Raw genomic sequence first — 13,046 nt, forward strand, 5'->3', positions numbered from 1 at the left:
ATCAAGCCTATAAGTGACTTCATGGAACCTTAGCTACACTCTCCAACCCAGGACATCTCTGTGGCACCCTTGACATGTGATCATCTGTGCAGGTTGGACCTCAAGAGTTCTGAGGGGAAATATCCAGAAAGGATTGTTCCTGGGTAGAGCAAGGCTGGACAGGGCAGAGTCCCAATTATATGGGAGGCCCCAGTATTGAGGAAGATCTCAGAGATGGAAACACATCTGACATTCTTCTTGAACACATTTAAGCTCACAGACTGCAGAGGAAGTTTCCTGGAGGAGGAGGCCTTCCTAGACCTGAGGAAGGATGGTCCTGAAGGAAGGGCAGCCAGATGAGCTTCACCCACTCAGAGATAAGTGCGGAGGAAGAAGAGCCTAAAGCAAAAACTAACACCAAAGAAAAACCACCAAAGAAATCTGGAGAGCTGTTTCATCTTTGCTTGTACCTTCATCTGCTACCTTCTTCCCCAACTCTGTGCCTACAGGTGTAATAGAAAACCTTGAAATAGAAAAGGACATATGGCTTTTTTTGTGGGGCAAAGATGTGGAGAAGCTTGAAGGACTGAATCAGCATCCCCAAGTAGGCTAAAGGCAGGAAGCCCAGGAGAACAGGGTAGGAACATAATCACGGAGGAGATGGAGGCTGGCTGGGCCATGAGGCAAGCCATGAAAGAGGCAAGATAGAGTCCTAAGGGGCAACTTTGTCCTGAGAAATAACCCCAGAGACTTGAGGATAAAGCCCTCTTCACTGCCATGTGAGCACTTCCATGATCCTATTAGGTCCTCACAGTAACAGTGTTCAGCAAAAGGATATATGCAGAATAAGAGCATACGTTTTGAAGTCAGACAGACCTGGGTACAAATCCTGGCGCTACCACTTACTAGCTATGTGAGCTCAGGCGAGTAAGTTAACCTGAGCCCTAGTTTTTTCATAGGTAAGGTAATAATAACAGCAACCTATTGTTATTCCTGAAGATGAAATGATTACATGAGATAAAAACAGAGCATGACACATGGTGTATGGGGAGAAAATGGTAAATAACATGACTGAAAGGGTTCCTCTTTTTTTTTTTTTTTAATTTTTTTTTTTCAACGTTTATTTATTTTTGGGACAGAGAGAGACAGAGCATGAACGGGGGAGGGGCAGAGAGAGAGGGAGACACAGAATGGGAAACAGGCTCCAGGCTCTGAGCCATCAGCCCAGAGCCTGACGCGGGGCTCGAACTCACGGACCGCGAGATCGTGACCTGGCTGAAGTCGGACGCTCAACCGACTGCACCACCCAGGCGCCCCGAAAGGGTTCCTCTTTGATGAAACACAAAGAACATGAAATTCCCAATCAGGAAACCTATGTCACACTCCTAGAGACTACGGATTTCTTCACTTCCTAGACCTCAGCTTCCTTAGCTGGACAAGGCAGGTGTTAGAAGACAAATCTTTCAAGGTCTTTTTAGGTTTAAAGTTTCATGACTTCAGCTGCTTATAGTACAGACATCATGAACAGGAGAAAGAGATGGAAACTCCCAGCTATCTGTCTCTCCCCTGCCCCCGCCCCCCAACTCCCGTAAAATGGCAGCTCAGACAAACAATATCAAGACTGGGTAATATTCTGCTGACCTAGTTACACAAAGTTAGGAAACTTTTAAATATGTATGAATATTATTGAATGGAAAAGATGAGGCTGATTCAAGTAGCTGCAGTGCATATTAATATCTTATTATTAGCCACATTAATGTAGGTAATATCCTGGAAGCTGCCTTTCCTATGAAATACAATTTGGAGAAAGAATACCTCTATTCTCTTCTCAGGAAATAATTGTCTTTTAATGCCAAACTATGGTAAATAAGCCAGAGAAATCAAATGATATTGGAGGATGAAGTTAAATAATTTAGGAAAACGGAGTACAACATTTACTAAATTAATCCAGTAGAGAAAAAACATGATGGGATTTTTATGCTCCCTTTTTGGAAAGATATCTCTTTAGGAAGGCAAACAAGGAATTTGAACATTTTCCAGTTTTTCCTTTTAAGAGATATATGAGCTAATATACGTATTCAACAAAAATTTAAGAACTTACTGTGAACCCAGCAACTGTACAGCCACAAGAAGAATACAATCCATGTCATAGCAGGCATCAGTACTTTACTTTTTATGGAATTTGTGTGAACTTGAATGTTTACCTGGGAGTGGAAATGCTGGGCCTTAGGGTAATTCTATGCTTAACATTTTGAGGAACTGCCAAATGTTTTCCAGAGCAGCTACGCCATTTTATATTCCCACCAGCAATGCATAAGGGTTTCAGTTTCTCGATATCCTCCCCAACACTTGCTATGTTTTTCTTTTTTAAGTTTATTTATTTTGAGAGAGAGCAAGCACTTGTGTGCAAGTAGGGAAGGGGCAGAGAGAGAGAGGGAGAGAGAATTCCAAGCAGCATGAAGCCCCAATGCAGGGTTTGATCTCACTGTGAGATCATGACCTGAGCTAAAAGCAAGAGTTGGACACTTAACCAACTGACCCACCCCGGCGTCTCTCTTCAACACTTGTTATTGTCCTTCTTTTATTATCCAGAGGTTGGGATGTGATACCTCACTGTGGTTTTCATTTGCATTTCCCTGATGGTTAATGATCATCATCAAAAAATGAGTATCATTTTTTTTATATTGAGTATCCTTTTATGTGCATATTGGCTACTTGTATATCTTCTTTGGAGAAATGTTTTAGATCCAGTGCCCATTCCTAAATTGTGGGATTTTTTTTTTTTGTCATTTTACTGAGTTGTAGGTGCTCTTTCTATGTTCTTGATACAAGTTTATTTTCAGATACATGATTTGAAAATATTTTCTACCATTCTGTAGCTTGTCTTTCTGTTTTCTTGATGGTATCATTTGCAGTATAAAAGTTTTTAATTTTGACAAAGTCCATTTGTCTTTTGCTGCTGGTGTTTTTGGTGTCATATCAAAGGAACCATTGCCTAACTCAAAATCACAAAGATACACTCCTATGTTTTCTCCTCCTCCTCCTCCTCCTCCTCCTCCTCCTCCTCCTCCTCCTTCTTTTACAGAGAGAGAGAGACTGAGAGAGAGTGTGCATGGGGGATACGGACATAGGGAGAGGGAGAGAGAGAATCTTAAGCAGGCTCCGTGCCCAGCATGGAGCCCAATGTGGGGCTCAATCTCACAACTGTGAGATTGTTAACTGAGCTGAAATCAAGAGTTGGATGCTTAACTGACTGAACCACCCAGGTGCCCCACTCCTATGTTTTCTTCTAAGAAATTTAGTGTTAGCTTTTAAAGATAAATCCACATTTATATTAAAAATTTTTTTTCAACTTTTATTTATTTCTGGGACAGAGAGAGACAGAGCATGAATGGGGGAGGGGCAGAGAGAGAGGGAGACACAGAATCGGAAACAGGCTCCAGGCTCTGAGCCATCAGCCCAGAGCCTGACGCGGGGCTCGAACTCACGGACCGCGAGATCGTGACCTGGCTGAAGTCGGACGCTTAACCGACTGCGCCACCCAGGCGCCCCAAGATAAATCCACATTTAAAGAATTTTTTTTCCCAATGAAAAACAGAATAAGGAAGCAAGAAAAGGAGCAACCAGAGGTCAGCAGTATTAGAGGAAAAGAAATGGCAGCAGCAGCCTCTCTGGGAGAATGGTGAAACACAGGGAGCACCTGACCTACTTTGTCCCTCCCTCCCTCATGTCTGGTAACAATTCTACAGAGACTAGCAGAGCCCTGAGAGTTTGCTGCAACCTTAGCAATGTTGCTGGCTAAAAGATTCTCTGGGAAGTTCAACAGCTTACTCTGGAAAGCAGCATAGGTTCTAGCCAGGGGCCACCAGTCAAATCCCCCCTGTATTTTCCAGTTCCAACTGCCATGGTGTGGGGTGACTTATAAATAACCCTCTCCTTTCCAGGCCCTGTGCTTTGTCCCTCCCGTGGCTTGTGAACATGTCCCATCATATTATTCCCAAGCCATTGCTGGTTAGCACAGTCACTAAAAATGACACCAAGTGAACTTGAAGGTAAGATTGCACAGTCTAAGTCAGTTCTGAGGCTAAAATCATATTGTAAATTGCTTTAAAATTCTACCTTTTTTGAGACCTTGTTTAAGCCAAATATATACAAGGTCAAAAGTTCTAGCCAGTGATATGTTTTTTTGTTTTTTTTGTTTTTGCTTTGTTTTGTTTTTTTAACACTGAAACAGTCTCCTTGAATGCTAATAATAGGATTCTAGGAAAACATCCAGTTCATTTTTCAAGTCTTCCTATAGCAGGACATTTTGTTAGAAAATGGATAATAATGATTTGCAAGTGATTCTATTTTCTTTTCCCAAGAACCTTGAAAAAGTCAGCCCCCATGCCTGCCTTTCTCCCTTTCCAACCACTATCTTTGTGATACTTCTCCTTTTTAGGAATGGCCATGAGATAATGTTAGAACTAGTTGATAGATGAGTTTTATTCCTCCTTCCACCCCTTTTTCCTTTTTGTATATGTGAGGTAATATTTGAGGACTATTAAGTCCTATCTCGGGGGGTCTTAATGGGTGAAAGGAGCTCAAATATTACTCACCTATACAGTTCTTTCTGATTCACCAACATGACTTAGGAGCCTTTTCCATGTTCCTGTAGTTCCTTTCCTACACCCCACCAATAACCTATACCTTGGTTTCTTCTAAACAGATATTACCACTTATGAGTAGTATACTATTGAAAAAGTTACTTAACCTCTATATTCCTCAGTTTCCTCATCTGCAAAATTGGGATAATAGTAGTATCTGCTTCCTAAGATTGTTAAAGGTGATTAAATGATAATGAAGTAGATAGAATAGTATGTGGCATGGAGTAAGTACTCTAAATGTTAGTTGTTCTCATTTTTTTTTAATTAAGTTTATTTATTTTGAGAGAGGGAGAAAGAGATAGCAGGGGAGGGGCAGAGAGAGAAGGAGAGAGAGAGAATCCCGAGCAGGCTCTGCACTGTCAGCACAGAGCCTGACATGGGGCTTGAACTCACAAACTGAGAGATCATGACCTGAGCTGAAATCAAGAGTCAGATGCTTAACCAGCTGAGCCACCCAGGAACACCTATTCTCATTTTTTTTAAGTGACAAATTGTATACTTTAGGGAGCTTAGGGTCTGTTAAGGGAAATCAGTACTGCAAATGCATTCTATCCAAATATTTACAAACAATTCAGAAGGTATTTTCACATCTGTTATCTAATATCTACTAGAAGCATCTTGTCATTACAATAACCTAAAGCTAAATCACAGTGCCTAGTTTTTAGATGAGGCTTAAAGAGGTTATTTGAAATGTCAAAAATATAAGTGGTAGAGCCAAAATAAAAATCCTAATATGGCTCTAGGCCTGATGATCTTCATACTTAAATTACAACCGAATAGGAGGTTTCTCTGGATATATATATTGAAGAGGGGGCACTAATCTGTGAGAAAAGAGAGGTTAAGTAATTGACCTAAGGTTACACAGTTAATGAGTGGCAGGGTCAGGGTTCTAAACTACGTAGCTCACCCTATTGACTTAGGCATCTAATTTTATTCCCACTGCCTTGTAAGTACTTAGTTAATATTTGCAGAAAGACTAGACAAAAAAGCAACCTTTGCAGACAGATCTGGGAGTGAGAGGCAGTGAACTTCAGTGGACAATCTAGGTGTCAGAAACTGGGCTTCCAGCTAGTGCTGTTCAACTAACTCACTGGGTGACTCAGGAAAGTAACCTCCCTCTCTGGGGAAGAGAGGAGAAAAAAAGAAATAAAAAGTTTTCAAACACTGTTAACAGCTGAATCCTTTTTTCAAACTAAGTCTATGAGGAAGGCCAGTGAAACCCGGCATGCATGGTGTATGTGTCAGGGAGGATGAGAGAGGCCTGAACCCTGATTTCATAGAAGTCCCTCTTTCTCCTTGCTCCTCAGTAGCATCTCAAGTACTGCTGAGAGCCTAGATCCCTAATTAGGGATACAGGTAACATGGGTTTAAACCCTAGAACTAGAAGAACCTAAGGTTCTCCTTGGCTTTGAAATTCTGTGAGTCACATAAAATAAATGATCTTGTATCCTAATGTTATATACCTTCTGATTTAACAAAGTGAAAATGTGGCTTCAGAGGAAGTGACAAAGTATGACCACACCAAAAGATACCAAGAAAGAATTTTCGCTGTAATAGCATGCTTCTCCACCTGCCTCCAGTCCTATACGTACCCTAAATACAAAAATATTCCCTAAACATATGAACAGAGGAAACTAGATGAAGAATGAGTAATCAAAAGAGTGACAAGTGTTTTAAAGAGGAAACAATATATTATAGACTCATGTAGCAGAGGATCTCAAACTAGCCTGGGGAACAGTATATTAGGGAAGCATTCCAGGAAGGAGTGGTGTTCAAATTGGATCCTGAAAGCAGAATAGGAAGTAGCAAGGCAAAGGGCCATTGAGAAAGAACATTCCAGGTAGATGGGCCAGTGTGTATACAAGTTAGTGGAAAAAATCCATGGCTGACAGAAAGAACTATAGGGAGGCCAATGTGGGTATAGCAGAGAGCAAAATGACAGGGAAATGAGACAGGCTGAAAAAGCAGGCAGAGGCTAGATTATGCAGGATCTTACAGATTAAGTTAAGAATTTGTTATTTTATCTTAAACTGCTGACAGGCCGGGGTGTTCAGTGGGTCATTTTCATGGATACTGAAATTATTCAATATGGTGGTAGCAGGGTAGTGGAAAAGACAAGTATGGACCAAAGCTCTCCATGACTGAGGGAACTGTCCAAGAAGTCAGCAGATGACAGCAATAAAGAATGGCAGTGGGTTATATAGACTTAAAACATGTCTTTTTATAAAAGAGAAGGGAAATAATGGCCTAGAAATAGCAATCTATTAGCACAAAGGATGCCATCTGCCAAGCTAGCTAAGTAGCGTTCAGTGAAGAGCCTACTGTCTTTTGGTCAGGTAGGGACCGCGGGACCAGTGAGGCAGTGAGGGGAGCATAAAGTTAGGAGGAAGGCTGGGACTTTCTGGAAGCCACTGTAACACTGACATAGCTAGGTGAGCAGAGTTGAGAGAGAGCCTGGAAGCCTGTTTACCTCACATCTTGTACCCCCTGGCTTAAGAAGTTGTTGTAATTCCCTGAGAGATGCTGATAGTTTGAACTAAGGCACTGGCAGCAGAGATAAGAAAGAGATAGATTCTAAAAATACTGAGTTATAGCTTTGATCATACTTGGTGACAGATAGTATGCAAGGAGTAGAATAAAAAGGAGTTAAACAGGACAGTTTCCTGGCATGGGCGACTGAAGTGATGGTGATACAATCATTGAACTAGGAAACCCGTATTTGGGGCAGGTGTAGAGTAGTATGGGTCAATCTTTGCAGCATGAATAAATCAGACATGTGTCTCCTTGTTCTAGTAGTGGAGAAGCAAGGGTCATAATTCCCAGCACCTCCTCTCCAGGCCCTCATTCACCCAGGGCTGAGGCTTGGAATGGATGAGCCACCTGCAGCAGTCAGGTCAGTTGGAAAGTCCCTCACCAGATGCTGGGAGGATATATCTGCCTCCAATTAATTGGAGACTCTTTTTGAAGGGAATAGCAAAAACTATGCCAAGAGAGTGGTGCTTGTGAAGTGGCCTGCTGGAAGGGAGCCAAAACTACTAAGCTTGTTTAATTTAGAGTGTCTGATCAGGACAAGGTTTGGTGCAGATGGGGGTCCATAGAACTCTCCTGAGAGGTGGGTAAGGGAATGATAATTGAGATTACTAACTTCCAACAATTACTCAATTTAAAACCCAGCCAAAAAGATGTAATTATTTTTCATACATTTGTTTGGTCATGTTGCCAGCTGCAACTCCATGATGTTTTACTTCAAAGGGGAAGAAAGAACAAAGGGGAAGGAACAGAATGGAAGGGAGCTACATTATTTTGTAGTCACCATGCTGATAAGAACAGTGCTGCCTCTCTCTAGCTTCTTTTACGCGGTACTGTCTTCTGTCCCTGGGCTTTTCTGTCCACAGGGTGATTAGTTCCCTCTAACAGGTTTCTGAGATTCTAGCTTTTCCTCACAAGTCCACATAAGGACTATTGTAGAAGCTGCCAGGCTCCATATTTTAAATTCTTCTAATCTCCTCATATTTGCCTGCCATGCTCCTAAACTAAATTGAATTTAATTGAGTTGACTTGGAGGCAGGTAAATTCTTGCTTGTTTAGATGACTTATGCTACTGGAGTTAGCAGCATAGTCAAACTCAGGGACTGATATCAAATTGATATAAAAAATGCCAATCTAGGTATTCCAGAGGAGCCTCTGATAATATGCATGGATCTCTGTCCTCGGTCTCAGGGCTCATCCTGCTAAACACTTGTATACTTGACTTAAATTAATACTTAAAAAGTATATACTTTAAAAATTCTGAGCAAGAATTTGTAAAATCTACTATAGGCTAATGTATCCTGGATTGGATCCTGTGACAGAAAAAGAACATTGGTGGAAAAACTGATGAGATCTGAATATAGTTCTATAGTTTAGTTCATAGTAAAGTATCAGTGTTAATTTATTTGTTTTGACAAATGCTTCATGGTTGCATATGATTTTAACAGAGGAAACTGGGTGAAGGGTATGTGGGATCTCTCGATATTATCTAACTTTTTCCCCCATTTCCTTAAGAATAAATGATTATTTAAAAAGTGTGCCATACTGTATAGAAATCAACATTCTCTCCCATAATTCTGTGCATCTTGGACTACAGTCAAGATGTCACTGTTCCCTCCCTACATCTTCAAATTAACTTTCTCAGGTCACAACAATAAGTCTTCCCAAAGGGGACCTTCTGGAAAAATAAGCTATTTCCTCAACTTATATTTCCCTCTTTTTATAGCATGCACCAGCAATCTATCCAATAAACATATGTTGGGGAGTGAGGAGGGGATCCACTTCAAGCCCACAATTGCTAACAGTCATAAGATTGGAGAAAAGCACAAGGGGATAGGTCAACATACTGGCAAAAAATCCTGTGGCAGCTTGGAAATAACTCTTCATTTCATTCATGGTGGAAACCCCACTGTCCAGTGCATAGGCATGGTCGAGGAAGGCCAGTGAGTTTCAGAGCCACAAAGAAATTATGTCACATAGGAGGTGAGAGATAAGACCAACAAAAAGTTCTAGAATGCCCTCTTCCTGATAGATGGTTACTGTGGAGTCACAAAGTCCACAGAACAATGACTTGTACAATAGATCTCTGAATGATACATGGAAGGGATATGTGATAAGGGTAGCAGCAGAATGAGCCATCATCTCTCGAGCTGTCTCCGTGATAACTTGGTTAAAGGAGGATGTAACTTCTTTCTGTACATTTTCAGGTCCTAACTCATCAATCTTTTCACACTTCTGGTCATGCTGTAAAACTTTACCATGGACCACAGTTCCAAGGACTCCTGAAAACAGTCTTGGAGTTAAGTCTATGAAAAACCCATGCTTCCTATCGATGCTCACAATGAACTAGGATAACAAAACAGGCCAGGAAGCTGACATACTTGCCACCCCAAAATATTTCATCTTATTCTTGGAGGAAGAGGCTGGTATCCCACCTGGATGAGCACTTTCACATACATGAGTGGCTGGGACATAATGGTGAGTCCAGGAGCACAGGAGCACTTTACTTGCTGTGTCAGCCATGATGGACCTGTGGACAGTCAACTTTTTTTTTTTTTATAAATCTAAAATTATTTAAAAATAAAAGATTTATTTTTTTTTCAATATATGAAGTTTATTGTCAAATTGGTTTCCATACAACACCCAGTGCTCATCCCAAAAGGTGCCCTCCTCAATACCCATCACCCACCCTCCCCTCCCTCCCACCCCCCATCAACCCTCAGTTTGTTTTCAGTTTTTAAGAGTCTCTTATGCTTTGGCTCTCTTCCACTCTAACCTCTTTTTTTTTCCTTCCCCTCCCCCATGGGTTTCTGTTAAGTTTCTCAGGATCCACATAAGAGTGAAACCATATGGTATCTGTCTTTCTCTGTATGGCTTATTTCACTTAGCATAACACTCTCCAGTTCCATTCATGTTGCTACAAAGGGCCATATTTCATTCTTTCTCATTGCCACGTAGTACTCCATTGTGTATATACACCACAATTTCTTTATCCATTCATCAGTTGATGGACATTTAGGCTCTTTCCATCATTTGGCTATTGTTGAGAGTGCTGCTATAAACATTGGGGTACAAGTGCCCCTATGCATCAGTACTCCTGTATTCCTTGGGTAAATTCCTAGCAGTGCTATTGCTGGGTGATAGGGTAAAAGATTTATTTAAAACATATCAGAGGAATTAAAATAGGCTTATTCATGAACAACAACAAAAATCAACTACAGGGAGGCTTCACTGCTAAAAGAAGCTAACGTAAACTCTGGTTACATTTCTAGAGATTTAGCATCCACAGCGAAACAGGAAATAGTCCTATTCTGCTGTAGGAGGCTTATATTGCCTATAAAGTTTTATATTCAGTTCTGATATTTTATAAAGGTAATCAACAACCTAGATTATGTCCAGAGAACAACAAAGAAGGAACAAAGTTTAAAAACCATGGAATCTGCAGAAATGTAGAGTAATGGGGGGAGAGGAGAAAGGAAGGGACTAGTCTGGAAAGGACTCATGATGGGGATGTGGTCACTAGCTTGCTGTCTTTGCAGGCCTGTCCACGGGCTAAAGGAGCAAGTAATGTAAAGTAGACCCAGAGGGTGGAGCTAGAATCAAGGAGAGAGGCTACAAGGAGATGGCTCTTTCTGGGAATGATGGGACTTTTTTCTCTTTGAAATGGGGCTCAGGCTGCCTCAAGAGATGTGTGAGCAAAGGCTGAAAACTCATATTTCAGGAATATTAAGAGAAGATGTTGGTCTATACAATTTGGGTCCTTGCCCATAGGAGATTCCTAATACATTTGCTAAATTTGAATGTGACCTCTACAGTCTTTATTAACTCGAGAAATTGTGTGAGGTGTTAAGTCAGAGAAACCAGCTTTTCTAGGCATTTCTATGTCATTCTCATTTTTAAAAAAAATTTTAATGTTTGCTTATTTATTTAATGTTTATTTATTTATTATAATTTATTGTCAAATTGGCTTACATATGATACTCATTGCTATTTTTGAGAGAGAGAGAGAGAGAGAGAGAGAAAGTGGGGGGGGAGAGAGAGAGAGAGAGAGAGAGAGAGGCATAGAATCCAAATCAGGCTCCAGGCTCTGAGCTGCCAGCACAGAGCCAACATGGGGCTTGAACCCATGGACCATGAGATAATGACCTGAGCCAAAGTCAGATGCTTAACTAACTGAGCCACCCAGGTGCCCCTTGGCATTCTTGGCAGTAATTTTCCTCCAGGTACTTTTGGCTAACAAATATCTCTGTCCATGGGGGAAAAAGCCACCGAAAGACAGGCAATAGTTAACCTGACTTCTAGATCAACTGTCACCAGCGAGTGCAGCCTGGAGATGGAAGACTTAAGTGTCACAATGATCATGATCCTTCCTGGATGGTTCCTCACTGCATCAGATAAAGTCCAAATTCTTTAGGTTGGCATTCAAGGAACTCTTGGCCCAGCCTCCACTTACCTCTCCTCCTTTCCCCATTACTATCTTTCTTTTCTTCTTAGGTTGATCCTGTGCTCTTGTCTTTTGGAACCACATAAAACTATCAAGACTCAGTATTGTCTCAATTTCCATACCATATTTTTTTAAGAAAGGGGGGCATGCAGAGAGAGAGAGAGAGAGAGAATCTCAAGCAGGCTCCACACTAAGCATGGATCAATGTGGAGCTTGATCCCATGACCTGGGATCATGGTCTGAGCTGAGATCAAGAGTTGGAAGCTTGGGGTGCCTGGGTGTCTCTGTTGGTTGGGCATCCAACTTTGGCTCAGGTCACAATCACACGATTTGTGAGTTTGTGAATTCAAGCCCCATGTTAGGCTTTGTGCTGACAGCTCAGAGGCTTGAGCCTGCTTCGGATTCTGTGTCTCCTTCTCTCTCTGCCCCTCCCCAACTTGTGCTCTGTCTCTCTATGTCTCTCAAAAAATAAATGTAAAAAATAAAATAAAAAAAAAAGAGTTGGAAGCTCAACCAAATGAGCCACCCAGGTGCCCCGTGTGTATCCATATTTCGATTCTCTACTCAAAATGCCTTCTTCATTAGGACTTTGTTTCCTCCCTTGTGCCCCTTCTCTGCCCACTACTTCTATTATATCAAGTCTCTTACCATTATTGCCATTATTAGTTTTTACATCTGTGTTGCCCACTACATTGAGTACTTCTGAGGGATAGGGTGTATTTTGTATTCATCTTTCTGTCTCCAGCACCCAATACAGAGCCTGGCAGGCAGAAGGTACTCATCAGATATTTGTCGTATTGAAGAATGGCTTTGCAAGAACTTAGTAAATGACTATATAGGTGAATAGAATATTTCCCTATCCAGAACTGGTTTAGAGTCCATTTTTTGGAGTCTAAAAAGGCTTGGCTTCATGTCCCAACTGCATGATATAGACAAATTACTTCATCTCATTGTGCCTTAGTTTTTAAAAATGCAAATGGAAGGAGATAATACTAATATATCTCAGAGCTTAAATTCTTCTAAGTGAATCCTTCACCCCAAAACTCATCCTCTTTCCTGATTTAATTTATCCAATATTGTCTGTCTCTTCCTAGAATGTGAGCCCCATGAAGGCATGGATTTCTGCCTGTTTTTCACTGCTGTATCCCTAGAGCCTAGACCATGCTGGTTACATGTTAGGTATTCAAAAACAGTACAAATCACATAATAGGAGCATTGTGAGGACTGAGTGACACAATGTATAAGAAGATCATGGCATTGGGCCGACCACATGCTATGCACTCAATAACTACCATTATTATAAAATAAAAGGCAGATTAAGAGGCAACATTATGACAGACTGATGTGTGACTCAGAACATACAATCAGGATATTATAAATGTTTGAACCATAATTTATGTTGGAATTGGAAAGGATGCTTGAAAAATCTGGTCTGACTCTCTGAGACC

At 41.1% G+C, this 13,046-nt stretch overlaps 1 protein-coding gene and 1 pseudogene across 4 annotated transcripts in view; both read right to left on the reverse strand.

The window, feature by feature from the left end:
* The window catches only part of LOC112863632 (AGBL carboxypeptidase 4), a 1,479,506-nt gene that overhangs the window by 498,043 nt on the left and 968,417 nt on the right, over positions 1 to 13,046 (reverse strand). The gene's annotated exons all lie outside the window — the stretch shown is intronic.
* Positions 8,481 to 9,677, reverse strand: LOC112869705 (mitochondrial carrier homolog 2 pseudogene; annotated as a pseudogene).

The sequence above is a fragment of the Puma concolor genome, chromosome C1 (assembly GCF_028749965.1).
Source record: "Puma concolor isolate L17-30 chromosome C1, mPumCon1.1.hap2, whole genome shotgun sequence".
Classification (NCBI taxonomy): Eukaryota; Metazoa; Chordata; class Mammalia; order Carnivora; family Felidae; genus Puma; species Puma concolor.